General features: G+C 39.7%; 1 protein-coding gene across 2 annotated transcripts in view; it reads right to left on the bottom strand.

Moving 5' to 3' along the window:
* Positions 1-18,188, bottom strand: part of LOC122550577 (proton-coupled amino acid transporter 4-like) — a 192,589-nt gene that overhangs the window by 2,561 nt on the left and 171,840 nt on the right. The gene's annotated exons all lie outside the window — the stretch shown is intronic.

Here is an 18,188-nt window from a genome sequence, read left to right as displayed (position 1 = left end):
GCAAAGAATTCCACAGGCTCACCATTGTGGGCAAAGAAACTTCTCCTCATCTCTGGCCTAAATGCACTACCCCTCCTCTTTAGACTGTGACAACTGGTTTGGGACTCCCTGGTCGTTGGAAACATCCTTCCTGCATCTACCCTTTTTAATCCTGTTAGAATTTTATAGGTTTCTGTGGGATGCCCCCTCATTCTTCGAAGCTCTGGTGAATCGGTTCTAAACGATCCAGTCTTCCCCATATGCCAGACCTGCCATCCCAGGAATCAGTCTGTTAAACGTTCTGTGCAATCCCTCAATAGCCAGAACAACTCATGAGGAAGGAGAACAAAACTGTAAACAATACTCCAGATGTGGTTTCACCAATGCCCTCTGTAGTTGCAGCAAGACATCCCTGATCCTGTACTCAAATTCTTTTGCTATGAAGATCAATTTAGCACTCTTCCTTTAGGACCAATCTTGTCTTTGTTCATGAGTATTCTAAAACTTATGGATTTGTGATCACTATTCCCAAAGCAATCCCCTACTGAAACTTTAACCACCTGACTGGGCTCATTCCCCAGCACCAGGTCCAGTATGGTCCCTTCTCGAGTTGGACTGTTTACATACTGCTCGAAAAAAACCCTCCTGGATGCTCCTTACAAACTCTACTCTATCTAGGCCTCCAATACTAAGTGAATCCCAGTCAATGTTGGGAAAATTAAAATCTCCCATCAGTACCACCTTGTTGCTCCTACACCTTTCCATCATCTGTCTACATATTTGTACCACTATCTCATGCTCACTGTTGGGAGCCTGTAGTACAGCCCCAACGTTGTTACCACATCACTACCCATATTGCCTGCCTCACTGCTCAAATCCTCCATAGTGCCCTCCTTCAGCACAGCAGTGATATCCTCTCTGACCAGTAATGCAACTCCTCCACCCTTTTTACCTCCATCTCTATCCCACCTGAAGCATCTATATCCTGGGATATTTAGTTGCCAATCTTGACCTTCCTCAACCAATTCTCAGTAATAGCAATAACATTGTACTCCCATGTACTAATCCAAGCCCTAAGTTCATCTGCCTTACCTACTACACTTCTCACATTAAAACAAATGCACCTCAGACTACCTGTCCCTTTGCGTTCATCATCTGCTCCCTGCCTATTCTTACCCTTAGTTATGCTGACTTCATTATCTAGTTCCTTACAGGCTTTAGTTGCTACCTCCTTACTGTCCACTAAATTCCTCATTTGGTTCCCATCCCCGCCATTATTTAAACCCTCCCCAACAATGTTAGCAAAAGCACCCCCTCAGACATTGGTTCCAGTTCTGCCCAGGTGTAGACCATCCAATTTGTATCTCCTTTTATTCACTGCAGCTACGTTTTTAGACAATACTATGTACAAGACAAATAGGGGGTGATGTGGAGACTTCAGCCATTTCAGAATCCATCTGATTTTCATGTTCATTGTAGATTTTGTTTTAAATCAATCTGTTTAGACATGTCATTATACATCTCTAGAGCAGGTGGCACTTGAACATAGGCCATCGAGTTCAGAGCAGAGATGCCACAACAGCCCTCATTTCCTTTGTAAAATTGGGGCTGTGTGAATTAGAACAGAGGAGGCAACTAGGTGATTTCATTGAAGGATTTAAAATTGTGAAGGAGGTTGAGATTTTTCTTATGCAGTGAGTTGTTTTAAAGCACCCAAACAGAAAAAGTGGAGAAAGTGGTATTCATAACTACTTTTAAAAGAGAAGTGGGTAAGTACTTAAAAAATGTAAAGGAGTGTGGAAGAAGGACAAGGGAATGGAACATATTAGATAATTGTGTACTGTGGCACATATCATCTCACATCAATAGTTGTGCACATGTACAGCAGAAAGAATTTGTAAATCTGTATGCCTGTTTCTATATAATGCCCATTTCTAGCACATAATTATTGGGAATAACTAACTAGCACAACAAACAGGCCTGGTGGTTATATACTGGCTCTCAGATAGATGAAGTTTTGATTTAATCTGTAGAGTACTAGATAATAAGATGCTCACACTTGGAACATTTATGCCAGAATTTTCCTCACTGTTGAATCAGAAAGCAGGTCCAGCACAGAGAGATGATAGGACTTTACCAAGACTGCTAAATTATCAGCCAATTTATTACAGCAGCCTGCTTCTCACAGCTGCCATCTAATCAGAAAGTCAACAGATAACTAATGTCTCTAGTGTAGGTAATCATTGCCGAGGGTGCAGGAAGAGGCCATCTTTACATTGAGAAAATCTTGAAGACCAAGTCAAATATGCTTGGCACGGATATTGAAGAGGTCAACTCTTCAGCTGTATTATTGGTGTCACAATGGTAGCACTAATACCCTGAACACTTACACGAGCTATCAAATGGCACGAAGGAAGGCCTCCATTCTTCAGTCCCTTAATTATTGATCCTTATTACCAGGCCAAATACAACATGCAGCATGTCATGAATTAATAGCTACAGTTAATGAATAAGCAATGAAATGGATTTAAAATGAAAGTTTTGTAAGCGTCATGATCTATCATAATACTCATTTAATAGTCTTTGTAATGTGATTGGATGTGTATGGAGCAGCTTTATCAGCTACAACAAAGTTAAAAATTCTGATTGCTGGAAAGGTGAAATAAGAACATTTTAATGCTCAAAATACAATTTAGGCAGTATCACTAGAGTGAGAGTTGATGCTTCTGCTTAAAAAGCTTTTATCAGAACTGGGAGATATTAGAAGTGTAATAGTTTTAACAAATGAAAAATAAGAGTGCGGAAAAAAACCAAAGGGAAGGTCTGTGAATGAGTGAAAGATGGATAAGAAAATAATTGGTGATGAAGAACCCTTTAGTAATGGGTTAAGTAAAGTAACAAAAGACATGTTTAGAGGAGATGCAAATGGCAGAATAACAAACTGCTGCCTTCTGAAATTCTGATGAAGGATCTATGGACTCAAAATGTTTACTTTGTTTTCTCTCCACTGATGTTGCCAGATTTGTTGAGTTTCTCCAGAAATTTCTAATTCTGATTCAGATTTCAGCATCAAGGCTTTTTACTTCATTTTATGTAAGTGTTAGTTTATATATGTTAGTTTATATGGTTATTTGAATTGAATTGAATTGAATTTACTGTCACATGCATCGAGGCACAGTGAAAAGCTTTTGTCTTGTGAGCAATACAGACAGATGGCATAGTTAAGTAGCACAGATAAGTAAATAACAGGTAAACAGCAGCTATTATTTGTTTTGTGTATCAATAATTATTGTGGAATGACACATGACACATGAGTCAAAACACATGATAGATTTTGAAGAATTCTTAGATGTTTAATTTGGAACATTTGGAATGACAGTCAATCAATAGAAGGTGACACTACATGCATTTAGCAAACTCATTATGTTACTAGTGCCTCCTATCTTGGTAGAGACGAAGCTAAAGAATAGTTATTTTCAAACAATCTGCTTAGAGATGTTATAACACAGCACTGGAGTAATTGGGACTTGAAACTAGGTCTCTTGGTCCAGAGGTAGGGACACTACAATTGCACCACTGGGAAGTGTGCAAACTAAAAAGGAACAAATTGTTAATTACAGTAGGAGCAGATTACTGCAGAAGCTGGAATCTGAACTGGAAACAAAAAATGCTGGAGAGAAAGTTAATAAAGGGTTGATCTTATGAGATGTGAGATAATTGGCACATGACAATCAATTGATAGATAATTGGAAACAATTTCAGAAGATTACCAATACTTTTAAATAAACCAATTAGAAATTTGGCATAAACTGCCTGGCCAATCCAACTAGCCAATTAAGAATCTAACGTATAAGCTTCGTTCAAAGACATCTCCAATTATTGGAAAGGGTCAATAAGGCCAGCTTTTCAGTATTTGCATATGCCAAAAGGAAAGAAGATATAAAAAAATGAAGAGATCGCACCCCAGTCAACTGAGGATTGGTATTCCATTGTGGATTACTTGAGTCAATTGACTGTTTAAGTGTCATTCATGTTGCGCTCACTTGGATATTACCACCGTGCCACCGTGGGCGGCACGGTGGCACAGTGGTTAGCACTGCTGCCTCACAGCGCCAGAGATCCGGGTTCAATTCCCGCCTCAGGCGACTGACTGTGTGGAGTTTGCACGTTCTCCCAGTGTCTGCGTGGGTTTCCTCCGGGTGCTCCGGTTTCCTCCCACAGTCCAAAGATGTGCAGGGTCAGGTGAATTGGCCATACTAAATTGCCCGTAGTGTTAGGTAAGGGGTAAATGTAGGGGTATGGGTGGGTTTCGCTTCGGCGGGTCGGTGTGGACTTGTTGGGCCGAAGGGCCTGTTTCCACACTGTAATCTAATCTAATCTAATCTAATTACAACAAATTGGCAAACCTTGTTTAAGTACATTTGCCCCCAGAACTGTCATTTATTTCATCAGATCAAGAATTCCAATTAAAGTTAAACTGGATATCGAATCCTACAGATGCCACACCTACCCTTAAAACAGCATCAGACAAAACATCTTATAAATTAGTTGGAGGAATGAGTCATTATTCCATGTATCTATCTTTCATTGAAACTAATTTGAGATGCTGTCATGTTGAAAGACCTTTGTGATACATATACAATATTGTAATGAGCATTTTGCCATGAAATATGTTTTCAAAAACATATGCCATTTTACTCATCACAATAAATACAAAGTATTTATCTTGCTTTTTGGAGATGAATCCTAAGATAATGAACTGATGAGATTTTATCTTCCAATAAAACAAAGAAGAAACATGCATTTATATCACCCCAGTATGTTCCAAAGTACTTCAGTCAATGAAGTTCTGCTAAAGTATTCAATATATGGAAAATATTTGTGGTGAACTTAACTAATTATTGAAACAATATTGTTATAAATCCCATACCATTCATCCTTTCCATGTAAACGTTCATCTGACAGCCATCCAATTCCTTGAATTCCTCTCATATCACAGCCCTCACCATCCTATCCCATCTCTTCCTCATTTACCTTTCCATCTCCCTCTCTCAAATGCCAGCCTACCTTCACTCCATACCTCTCAATTCCTCTGTCCATGCATTTCCCTCTCTTCCATGTCATCTACCTTGCCCTCCCTCCCATGCCATAGTTATCCTCTTCTCTATCATCAATCCAGCAACTCCTACTGAAAAACTTAAATTAAAAATCCTGGTTCTGTGGGAACTTGACCCCTCCTTTCACACTGCTTCTATTGTTCCATCTTTAAAAAATAACTCAAGGCCTCATAAACTATTTATTGGCTCTGAGTAGATAATCAGCACCTCCGCCTCAACTTTTCATCATTTAAAAAAAAGGACAAAATATGCTTCTTAAAGCCATAATATTGTCACAAACGTATCAGAGTTATTGGAGGTGCTTGTCAATAAATCCCTGAAGGTGGCAGAGTAGGCTAGAAAGATAGTTAAGATGGGCCTCTTCTGTATAGTAAATTTCTATGACTTTTCCCCGCCTCATGCTTTTGCCCTTTCTTCTTAAACATGCAATAAATGTAAAAGCAGTTAGTCTAGAAAAATGAACTGAATCACATTAAATAGTAAACTCTGTGTTTACTATTACCCTGTATTAATTTTTTTCCGTTTACTCTCAGTTGTTTATTTTTATTACCGTCACCATTGAACTATTGTAGTATCTCCTGAGATGATCACTGATGGCACCTTGCGGTATGATCCTCTTCTACCAATGTGTGGTACTGAGTTAGAAAGAATTATTGGAAGTTCTTCACTGCTGCCAATCCTGTTGACTCTAGTTCTGATCACCTTTCTTTTGATGAATAATTTCTAACTCAGATATCCTTTGTAGAGCCATGTTGCAACATGAATTTGACTGGGACAACACTACCATTATAGGGCAAGCGAAACAAAGAACAGCCAGGGAATTCCTAGAAGCATGGCACTCATCCACAAACTCCATCAACAAACACATCGACCTGGACCCAATATACCGGCCACTACAGCGGACAGCTGGAACTGACAACCGGAAGCGGCAGGAACAGGCCACTATAAATGCCGGAGGAAACACCACAGAAGCGCTTCACAGGAGGCTCCCAAGCACTGAGGATGTCACCTAGACAGGGGACGAAACGTTTGCAACAAAAACTTCCAGCTCGGCGAACAGAACCACAGCAACGAGCACCCGAGCTACAAATCTTCTCACAAACTTTGGTAGTGTCTTTTTTGCAGTATCCTCCAAGCAGTTTCTCTTTGACTATGTCTTGGATCTAAATGTTGGTCTGGCTTCCATGTTCAAAACAATTTCTTCAGAGACCAGTATTTGGAAGGCTTCCAGATCAATTATTGTCTAGGAGGTTGTTGATCTCCTTGACCACATCTGATGAGACTGACATCAAGATATGTTTGCAGCATCAAGTGAAGGGGATTGATAGCCAAAGTACAAAGGGATCTGGGAGTGATAATCCAGGATTCTCTAAAGGTTGATTTGCAGGTTGAGTCCGTGATTAAGAAAGCAAAAGTAATGTTGTCATTTATCTCAAGAGGGTTGGAATATAAAACCAGTGATGTGCTCCTGAAATTTTATAAAGCTCTAGTTAGGCCCCATTTAGCATACTTGTCCAATTTTGGGCCCCAAACCTCAGGAAGGATGTACTGGCACTGGAGAGTGTCCAGCGGAGATTCACATGGATGATTCCTGGAATGGTAGCCTAACATATGATGATCGGCTAAGGATTCTGGAATTGTATTCATTAGGGTTTAGCAGGTTGAGGGGAGATCTAATAGAAACTTATAGAAGATAATGCATGGCTTAGAAAGGGTGAATGCTGGGAAGTTGTTTCCGTTAGACAGGGAGACTAGGACCTGTGGGCATAGCCTTAAAATTAGAGGGATCAATTTAGAACAAAAATGAGGAGACATTTCTTCAGCCAGAAAGTGGTGGGTCTGTGGAATTCATTGCCACGGAACGCCATGGAGGCCGGGAAGTTGGGTGTCTTTAAAGCAGAAATTGATAAATTCTTGATCTTGAAAGGAATTAAGGGCTACTGGGAGAGTGCACGTAAGTTGAATTGAAACACCCATCAGCCATGATTAAATGGCAGAGTGGACTCGATGGGCCGAATGGCCTTGCTTCCACTCCTATGCCTTATGGTCTTATGGATTGGGAATATTGCAGCAATCCTATGATTCTGACAGCTTTTCCACCTGTACATGTACTGTTGTCCCCACAGGCTATAAAATCTACTTTTTCAGCCATGGTGACTGTTCTGATAGGACAGTAACATTTGCTTCTGTATCAAATGCAAAACTAACTGAATGCTCATTGACATCGTGAAGCTTCATATTTTTCTGGCTAGTTTGCGTCAGCTAGTTGCCCTAGGAATGCCCTGGGTGTTTTCTCAAATATTTTTCTCCAAAGTTGAATTTTCCATGAAATGTCAGAGATCTGACAAAGTTTCAACAACAATTCTGTCTCTCTTGAATTCTGATGCCAAAGCTCCATAGTCAGAGTTTTTGGCGAATCTGTGGAGGTTATCAATAAAATTGTCTTTGGATTCTCCTAGAAACTGAACTCTTCGAATAAATCCTGCCTGTTCAAGAATTTATTCTTACGTTGAAGTAACCATTGAAAGCTTTTAGAACATCTTCACAAGCGATAATATTCTACTCAATTTTTGTCTGTTATTCACACCATCTGCAATCACACCCAGTGAATATAAGTGGTTATTAACTTGTTCAGGTTCAACTTCAGTGTTTAATTTTGAAGCAATTATCTTAAGAATTGTCGACAGCACAAAATCCTACTTTGTGCTCTGTTTGGTCCTTCTCTGACTTTAAACATACTTGGAAGCTTTCTTTTTCTCAATGTGTTGATTAATTTTATTATAATTATTATATTATTTTATATATCACAGATAATTTAAATCTGTATCTTTTCAGTATTGTTTCAAATCTGGTATTCTTTAAGGTTGTATTCAAAAGTACTCTTTTTTGAAAAAAAACAAATATACTGTAGAACTTGTTAGATTTTACCACAACAATGTTTCAGTAGACTTTTTTAAACCAGTATTTCTGTAATGCTGTATTGAATACTTCAACAATGCTTTCAACTGCCCTGTAGCAATTTACTACTTTCAAGCTTTTAAAATCTTTTTTGTTGAACTATAACTCTATACTGCTTACTAGGTTCCTCATCATTTTTAGTTGATCAAAATTAGGCAGCTGGAACAAAATGCAAAGTAGAAAACAGTGAGGAGCATAGCAACACTCCTTTAGGGAACATATGCTAATTGTCAAAATTGAATTTCACCTGCCACAAGTCTGTCAATACATAAAAGCTAAATGTGATTTATTTTGATAGGAATAATGAGACATGATATAAACAAAAAGAAACAAAACATAGTGTCATAGAATCTTGAGAGTGGAAGCAGGCCATTCAGTTGATCGAGTCCACGTCAACCCTGACCCACTTTTCTACCCTATCCCTGAACTTTGCATTTCCCATAGCTAATCCAACTAGCCTGCACAACCTGGACACTATGGGGCAATTTAGCACAGCCAATCTATCTAACCTGCACATCTTTGGACTGTGGGAGGAAACTGGAGCACCCGGAGGAAACTGACACAGACACCCCACACAGTCACCCGAGGATGGAATCAAACCCAGGTTCCTGTTGCTGTCAGGTAGCATTGCTAACCACCATGCTGCCCTTTGGTACAATGTTAAAAGGAGTGTAGAAGCAGAGTGACCTGTGAAGTTTATACACAAGTATATACACTTTGAAGGAAGCTGGACTATTAAAAGGCATATAGGATCCTTGGTTTTTATAAAAGAAGTTCACATAAGCATGGAAGCTATGCAAATCCTTGCATAAAACACTCCTTGGTCCCCAGATAGAATACTAAGCCCAATTTGGGGACCAGTTTTACAAAAATGTCAAGCATAGTTCTTTAGGGCTATTTTTTGATACTTTTAGGGGCTAATTGTTTACACTCACCAATTAATTTATTAGATAATGCAGTCACATTACTTTTGTACTTAAGCTGAATATCATCTATAACTATCAACAATCCATTAATCTCAAAGCCACATAGCTTTAATATTTTAGGTGCCACAGTAGTTAAATTAGCAACAGATATAAATTAGTAACAGAAGTATTATTTCAAAATAACTAAAACGTTTCTATACACAAATAGCCATCTTCTTAAGCATACCTTCTACAGACCGATACGGTCAAAAAAAAAAATGCATTTCCTTTACACATGCACAACAGTGGAAGAATTTAACTAAGTAGCTACTGCCATTTTATTCCATCTCAGATCTTAATTTCAGATCTTAATTCAATTCCAGTGAGTTAACTACTGTTTTGTTGACAGGATTAAGACTATTCTCTACTTTTTGTCTACTTTTTGCAGCACCTTCTTTCTCTCTTCAGTCATCTCTCTTGCAGCCTCTTAATCTTCACCTCTCTCCCACACCAAGCACCAACAGCCTCCCTGTCTTTCATTCAGCTAGGCAGCCTCTCTGTCATCCCCAAAATCTATCTTGTACTGCCCCTGTCTCACCTTCATCTTTCTTACCATCACACTGTCTCAACTCCATCTCTCTAGCAACCTCTTGTCTCATTCCTCCTACACCTGCTGACACTCCCCACCTCCCACCTCCTCACAGTTTCCTCTTCTCCCTTGATCCCACTACCCCCCCCGTCCAGAGTAGAAAGCATTAAGTGCAGGTTTGACTCAGTCCTTAAAATCATGAAGGGTGTTACTAGAGTAAATAAGTCAAGAATTATCTCCAGTAGGAGGAGGATCAGGAATCAAAGGTCATGAATTTACAGTAATTGACAAAAGACCCAGAGGCAACATTTGTAATAAAGAACTATGCTGGCAGTTACTATGAATCAAAGATAATAGAGGCAAGTTCAACTTATAAAATGAAATTGAATCTATAAATTGAAAAATAAATATTTGTAAGCTATGGGAAAAGAGCAGTGGTATCAAACTAACTGGATAGATCTTCCAAAGGGTTAACGCAGGCACGGAGGGCTGAACTGCTTCCTCTATGCTATGATTCTATCAATATTGCTAATTACTTTCAGCATTGAACGAACAAAAATAAAATGCTTCAAAACGCTTTGAAGTGTAAGTTCATTCAAAAAGCAAACTTAAGTAAATTGCCAGGGATCAGACAGCTTAATGATTACTGCACTAATGGATGAAGGAGGTTACGAACCTTCTGAAACTTTAACACTTCTACAGTTTGGGTAGTAGTCAAACTGAACTGTCTGATGTCATGGGATTAATCTTCAGATTACTTCTTATTTTAGGAATTATTAAATTAGATTCTCAATGCTAATTTTTTAAATAGTAAAACAGGGTGAGAGTGTGAGTCAATTGAACCAACTGAATAAATTTCTCCTCAGCAGGAGAAAGGACAAAGAAGGGGAGGCAGAATTGTAAATAAAAGAGAGAAAGTGAAAAGGGTAGTAAGCAGAAACCTTGACGGAAAGGAAAGAAGCTTGATTTTCATTCCCAAGACTGGAACTTGAATCAGGAAATGTTCCTGCCTTGGTGTACTTGCTTCAGCAAATGCTTGCTAGGCCTACTGGTGAATGGAGTCTGGGCCATCACAAAGAACGAAGAAAGAAAGAAAATTACAGCACAAGAACAGGCCCTTTAGCCCTCCAAGCCTGCGCCGAACCAGATCCTTGATCCTTTTCATCTACTTTCCAAGGATCTGTATCCTACAGTTCCTGCCTACTCACGTATCTATCTAGATACATCTTAAATGACACCTCTACCACATCTGCTGGCAACGTGTTCCAGTCACACACCACCCTCTGAGTAAAGAACTTTCAACACATATCTCCCTTAAACTTTTCCCTCTCACTTTGAACTTATGACCCCTTGTAACTAAGTAATTGGGAAAAAGCTTCTTGCTATCCACCCTGTCTATACCTCTCATGATTTTGTAGACCCTAATCAGGTCCCCACTCAACCTCAGTCTTTCTAATGAAAATAATCTTAATTACTTAACCTCACTTTATAGCTAGCGCCCTCCATACCAGGCAACATCCTGATGAACATGCTTTGCAGCCTTTCCAAAGCATCCACATCCTTCTGGTAATGTGGCGACCAGAACTGTATGCAATATTCCAAATGTGGCCAAACCAAAATCATATACAACTGTAACATTACCTGCCAACCCATGTACTCAATACTTCATCTGATGAAGGAAAGCATGCAATTTGCCTTCTTGACCACACTATCGACCAGCGATGCCACCTTCAGGATACAATGAACTGAGCATCCAGATCCCTCTATACATCAGTTTTCCCCACGGCTTTTCTGTTTACCGTACAGTTTGCTCAAAAATTGGATCTGCCAAAATGCATCACCTCACATTTGCCTGGATTGAACTCCATCTGCCATTTTTCCGTCTAACTCTCCTATCTATCTATATTTTGTGGCTGACAGCGAGGAAGAAGGTCTTGGGATACAGGAGTGTGATAAGCAGAAAGGAGTTACTCTCATTAACAGAGATTGTTGATCACATTCCTGAAGGATAATGAGCTCACTGGAAATGGACTGTTCTAAATATGGTCTTACCTGGGTATTACACCACAACAGGACTCATTACATTTGGAGCAGTGATGTCTCCACCAGGAGGTAGACACATCATGTCTTGTTGTATAGAATATGGCAAAGATGAGGGGCATTAACTTGAGGCATTTCACAGGATGGACCCAGGTAATGAATAAATTAACTGTCTAATGAATTCCAGTTGATTGAAAGGAGGAAGGATAAAAAAAATGCTTATAAATATTTAAGGCAGAAGCACTGGAGAGAGAACTATAAACTCTAAAGAAGCCAGACTTCAAAAAGGAGAACATATGGAGAAACGATATTACCAACTTTCTGGAAGACAACCTGAAGCTGGAACTGCAACCTGAGGTCAAACGGATAATATCATATCCACACGAGGATAGTTTAGTTTCATAACTATGACATTTCTTAGTTTTTAATGTAATAAAGCATTGTGATTGTGCAAACAGTAACTTACTCCTCAGAGATCACTAGCAGACACACAGGTCAACAGGAGGATATAGACAGATTAGTCAGATGGACAGGTAGAATTTAACCCTGACAAGTGTGGGGTGATGCACTTTGGATGAAGTAACAAGTGCTTAATGAATGGCAGGGTACTAGAAAGCTCAGAGAAACTGTGGGATTTTGAGTCACCTGTCCACAGATCCCTCCAGGTGGCAGGAGGTTATTGGGATAGTTAAGATGGCATACAAGATAATGCCTTTATCAGTTATGACATAAGAACAGGGAGATTATGTTGGAACTGTGCAGAACTTTACTTAAGCCACAGCTTGAGTACTGTGTGCAGCTCTGGTCATTGCAGAGCATGTGACCACATTGGAAAAGATAAGGATGGAGCATTTCATCTCTGAAGAGAGGCTGGATGAGCTCTGATTGTTTTCTTTAGAGCAGAGGATTTTGAGGGGGACCTGATAGAGGATATGGTAGATGATGAAGGGCATGGAGGGGGAAATAGAAAACAGCTGTTCTCCTTAAGTGAAGGCTGAATAATTAGCAGCATTATTTTAAAGTGAAAGGCAGGCGGGAGTGTCGTTGAGTTGGGAAACCTCACAACTTTTAAAAAGTACTTGGATGAGCACATCAAGTATCAGAAATTTCAAGCTATGGGCCTTGCGCAGGGTAGTGAGACAGGTGAATGTCATGGCTTACTTTAGGCATGTAGATTTCAACGTCCTGTGTGATTCTTTGAAGCATACTTACAATGCATGGGCAGCATGTGAGACATTGGCCAGATTGGATAAAACTGCCTCCAAAAATTAATCAGAGTTTTTTTTTAAAATTGTGATATACTTGCTTTCATAACTCCAACATCCAGACTTTCAAACTGAAAGCTCATCTAACATGTGAAGAGTAGTTTGTTTAGAATCTAATTAGATATTTAGAATCAAAAACAAAAACATAAATTACAGGAAAAACTTAGTAGGTCTGGCAGCATCTGTCGAGAGAAAAATTTAAAATCTTCCTTGAATTTGATATGTTACCCAAAAGAAGGCAACATGCTGCTAAGATCCATCTATGATTTGGAGACGCCGGTGTTGGACTGAGATGTAAGCACTAGCTTTCAGTGTGATGTAATGGAAACTTTTGCTATAAATTCTGTGTTTTACAATCTTATTGCCCACAATTGCCTGATGAGGGAGCAGCACTCTGAAAGCTATTGCTTCCAAATAAACGTGTTGGACTATAGTCTGATGTTGTATGATTTTTAACATAGTCCATCTAAAACTCAGTTACTCCAGTCACCAGATTATTTATTCATCAAATATTTTCCTCATCAGGTAAAGATTCAAAGTAATGTTTTTGTTGTCTTCTTTGGAGAATTCCTTTAAAGCTGGATCTTTAAAAGGTAAATCCCTCTCGAGAGCCTTGTAACAAATTAATCAGGCACTTTGTAATTGGGATACTTGGAGATAAATATTGTGTAAAATAAAAGTCTTTGAGGTCAATTATTCCAATCTTTTTAAAATAGGATGTTAAAATATGGACATTTTTGAAGCAATACAAATAATGGAATTGCTGCTATCATTTGTCCATGTCACTGTACAAAGCGCATAAGAATTATTTTGTCTTTTTTCAATTTCATATAATGCCAACTAACAATTATTATTTTGCTGTACTACATAAGTATGCTGTGTAAAAAATATTGTTCTTTTCATTGCATATTTTTAAAACATCTTTTATTTCAAATAATGTGGTGTGGCATTTGTATCCCAGCAGTATAGATGAGCATGCTGGGGCCTCAAATCTTCACAATTTATATAAATGAATGGAGCATCTGAAGGTAAGATAGGTAAATTTGCTGATAACACAAAGATTGGTCAAAAGGTGAATTGTGAAGAGGACATTAGGAATCTACAAGGGATATGGATATGTTAAGTGAATGGGAAAAGACAGGGCAACTTAAGTTTGATGTCGGGAGGTGAGAAATTCTGTTTTGACAAAAAGAATGAAAAAGAAGCTTATGAACTAAATCGTGAAAGGTTGCACAGATCTGAGCTGTAGATGTGTGTGTCTTAGTGCATGAATTAGAGAAGGTACAGCAAGTAATTAGGAAAGCTATAAAAATTTTGTATTATTGTGAAGGGAATTGAATGCAAGATTAGAGAGATTATGCTTAAGTTATACAGGACATTTTTTATAGGATTGGTCACCATATTTACAGAGAGATGTTAATCCATTAGAAGCAGTCCAGACTAATTCCTGGAATGAATGGATTCCTTTATGAGGAAAGGTTACACAGGCTAGGCCTGTATCATCTGGAGTTCAGAAGAGTTAGAGGTGACTTAATTGAAACAGAAAATAATTTGAGGGGACTTAACTAGGTGGGTGTAGAAAGAGGTTTCTTCTTGTGGGAGAATTTGAAATTAGGGGCTACAGTTTAAAAATAAATGAACACTCATTTAAAACAGAGATGAGGAAATACTTATTCTCTCACAGAACTAGGTGTCTTTGGAAATCCCTGCCTCAAAAGGCAATATCTGTAGATGAAAAATGTTTAAATATTTTTAAGGCAAAGGTAGATAGACTCTTGATTTCCAAGGGAATGAAAGATGATTACGTGCTGCAGGAATACAGAGCTGTGGTTAAAATTAGATAGGTCATGATCTTATTGAATGGTTGAACAGGCTCCATCGGTCAAGTAGCCAACTCTTGTCCCTTGTTTGTTTATAAGCATGTTTAATGTTACGAACTAAATTTTACAAAGTATTTAATGTTTTTTTTTAAACTTTAGATAGCTATTAGAGCAATCAAAAATAGTTTTACTTGTAATATTTCCAAACTGTGTGAGAGAAATAATAGTGTGTTACACATGGACTTGACTGGCAAATATGTTGATTAAATGACAATTAAGTCCGTATTTACAGAATCCCAACAGTGCAGAAAGCAGCCATTCAGTCCATCAAGTCCGCAATGACCTTCAAAAGGGCATCCCAGCAAAACCCAATCTATCCCCAGAACCCCCCTTTTACCATGACTAATCCACCTAACCTGCACATCGCTGGACACTATTGGGCAACTTTTGGCATGACCAATCCACATAACCTACATATCTTTGGACTGTGGGAGGAAACCAGAGCACCAAGCAAAGGGAGAACGTGCAAACTCCACACAGTCACTCAAGGCTGGAATTGAATACAGGCCCCTGGCAGTACAAGGTAATGCAGCTAACCACATTCAGTTATATTTTGGCCAATGATCCTATTGGATAAAATCAGAAATATCCTTTTTTTTTGCTGTTTTCATAAATGCTTAATTTTTGTTTTTCCATAAGTGACTCCATGAATAAAACAGTTCAGTCCATCATGTTGTTTATAGTGTATGAAAGTGACACACAAAATCTAATTTCATGGATGTAGAAAACAAGTCAATTCCGGATGATTGTGCATTTTCGTCAATCGGCTTTGGTTTGAAGCCAGCTTAAACCGATGGGATGAAACTCTTCCCTAACAAAATTAAATCAAATGAGATTACAAAATCAGTAAGCACCGATCTGTAAAACAAGATTGATGGTAAACTGATATTAACAGATTCAGTGTCACTCGAAAGTCCAGATCCAAGTGAATACAGACCCAGAAAACAAAGTTAAATTATTTACAGGGTAATGTAAAGCTGAGAAATTCAGTTATTTGACCTACTGAACCTATGTTGGCCCTGCACTTCCTGTGTTTTTTCTTCACGGTAATACAAATTTTGACCATCAAATTCTTAACATGGTTTATTTTCATACCTGTCCTGGGTGGAAGGTTTGCTCGAATGGTTCAGGAGGGTTTAAACTAGTATGGCAGTGGGGTGGGAACCTGAGCTATAGACCGGTGGTGAGAGTTGATGGAGATGAGGCAATAGCAAGAGGTCGCGCAGCCAGTGGGAAGAAATTTCCTGGGAAAGAACCAAGGGATCGGTTAAAGTGTGTTTGCTTTAATGCAAGGAGTATCAGGAATAAAAGTGATGAGCTTAGAGCATGGATCAGTACCCGGTGCTATGATGTTGTGGCCATAACAGAGACGTGGGTTTCTCAGGGGTAGGAATGGTTGCTGGATGTTCCAGGGTTTAGAACATTTAAAAAGAATAGGGAGGGGGGAAAAAGAAGATAGCAGCAGGGAGATTTAAGAAAGCATAGGTCGGCAGATTTTGGAAAAGTGTGGACATAGTATGGTTGTTGTAATGGGTGACTTTAACTTTCCCAATATTGATTGGAATCTCCTTTGAGCAGATGGTTTGGAAGGAGCTGTTTTTGTAAAATGTGTTCAGGAGGGTTTCCTAACTCAGTACGTTGACAGGCCGACAAGGGGAGAGGCCATTTTGGATTTGGTGCTCGGCAATGAGCCAGAGCAGGTGTCAGATCTTGCAGTGGGAGAGCATTTTGGTGATAGTGACCACAACTGCCTCACATTTTACGTAGCTATGGAGAAGGAGAGAAGCAGGCACAATGGGAGGATATTTAATTGGGGAAAAGGAAACTATGATGCTACCAGACGTGAGTTGGGAAGCATGGACTGGGAGCAATTGTTCCATGGAAAGGGCACTATAGACAAGTGGAGACTTTTTAAGGAACAGTTGTTGCGAGTGATGCATAAATGTGTTCCTCTGAGACAGGCAAGAAGGGGTAAGAGCTGAAAATGTGTTGCTGGAAAAGCGCAGCAGGTCAGGCAGCATCCAAGGAACAGGAGAATCGACGTTTCGGGCATAAGCCCTTCTTCAGGAAGGGCTTATGCCCGAAACGTCGATTCTCCTGTTTCTTGGATGCTGCCTGACCTGCTGCACCTTTCCAGCAACACATTTTCAGCTCTGATCTCCAGCATCTGCAGTCCTCACTTTTCCACAAAAAGTGATAAGATAAAGGAACCTTGGATGACAAGAGTGGAGGAGCTTCTCGTCAAAAGAAAGAAGGCAGCTTACGTAAGGTGGAGGAAGCAAGGGTCTTGCTCAGCTCTAGAGGATTACAGGCAGACGAGAAAGGAGCTCAAAAATGGTCTGAGGAGAGCCAGGCGGGGGCACAAAAAAGGCTTGGCAGGAAGGATTTAGGGAGAATCCAAAGGCATTTTACATGTATGTGAGGAATAAGAGAATGATCAAAGAAAGAGTAGGGACGATCAGGGATGGCATAGGGAACTTGTGTATAGAGTCTTAGGAGGTAGGGGAAGCCCTAAATGAGTTTTTTGCTTCTGTCTTTACCAAAGAAAAGGACCTTGTAGTGAATGAAACCATTGAGGCGGAGGTAAGCATGCTGGAACGGATAGAGAATGAGGAAGCTGATGTGCTGAAACGTTTGACAAACATTAAGACTGACAAGTCGCCAGGGCCAGGCCAGATTTGTCCTCGGCTACTTTGGGAAGCGAGAAATGTGATTGCTTCGCCACTTGCGAAGTTCTTTGCATCCTCGCTCTCCACCACCGTCGTACATGAGGACTGGAGGGAGGCAAATGCAATTCCTCTCTTCAAGGAAGGAAATAGAGAAATCCCCGGCAATTACAGACCAGTCAGTCTCACAGCTGTCATCTGTAAGGTGTTAGAATGAATTCTGAGGGATAGGATTTATGATCATCTGGAAAAGCATGGCTTGATTAAATGCAGTCAGCACGGCTTTGTGAGGGACAGGTCATGCCTCACAAATCTTATTGAGTTCTTTGAGGATAAGACAAATTGATGAGGGTCGAGCGGTATATGGACTTCAGCAAGGCATTTGATAAGGTTCCCCATGGTAGGCTCATTCAGAAGGTCAGGAGGAATGGGATACAGCGACATTTAGCTGTCTGGATACAGAATTGGCTGGTCGACAGAAGACAGCGAGTGGTAGTGGAAGGAAAGTATTCTGTCTGGATGTCAGTGGTGAGTGGTGTTCCACAGGGCTCTGTTCTTGGGCCTCTACTCTTTGTAATGTTTATTAATGACTTGGATGAGGAGATTGAAGGATGGGTTAGCAAGTTTGCAGACGACACAAAGGTTGGAGGTGTCGTTGACAGTATAGAGGACTGTTGTAGGCTGCAGCGTGACATTGACAGGATGCAGAGATGGGCTGAGAGGTGGCAGATGGTGTTCAACCTGGATAAATGCGAAGCGATGCATTTTGGAAGGTCGAACTTGAAAGTT

This window comes from Chiloscyllium plagiosum, chromosome 6 (assembly GCF_004010195.1).
Source record: "Chiloscyllium plagiosum isolate BGI_BamShark_2017 chromosome 6, ASM401019v2, whole genome shotgun sequence".
NCBI classification, from domain to species: domain Eukaryota; kingdom Metazoa; phylum Chordata; class Chondrichthyes; order Orectolobiformes; family Hemiscylliidae; genus Chiloscyllium; species Chiloscyllium plagiosum.
This window is presented reverse-complemented; position numbering and strand designations above follow the sequence as displayed.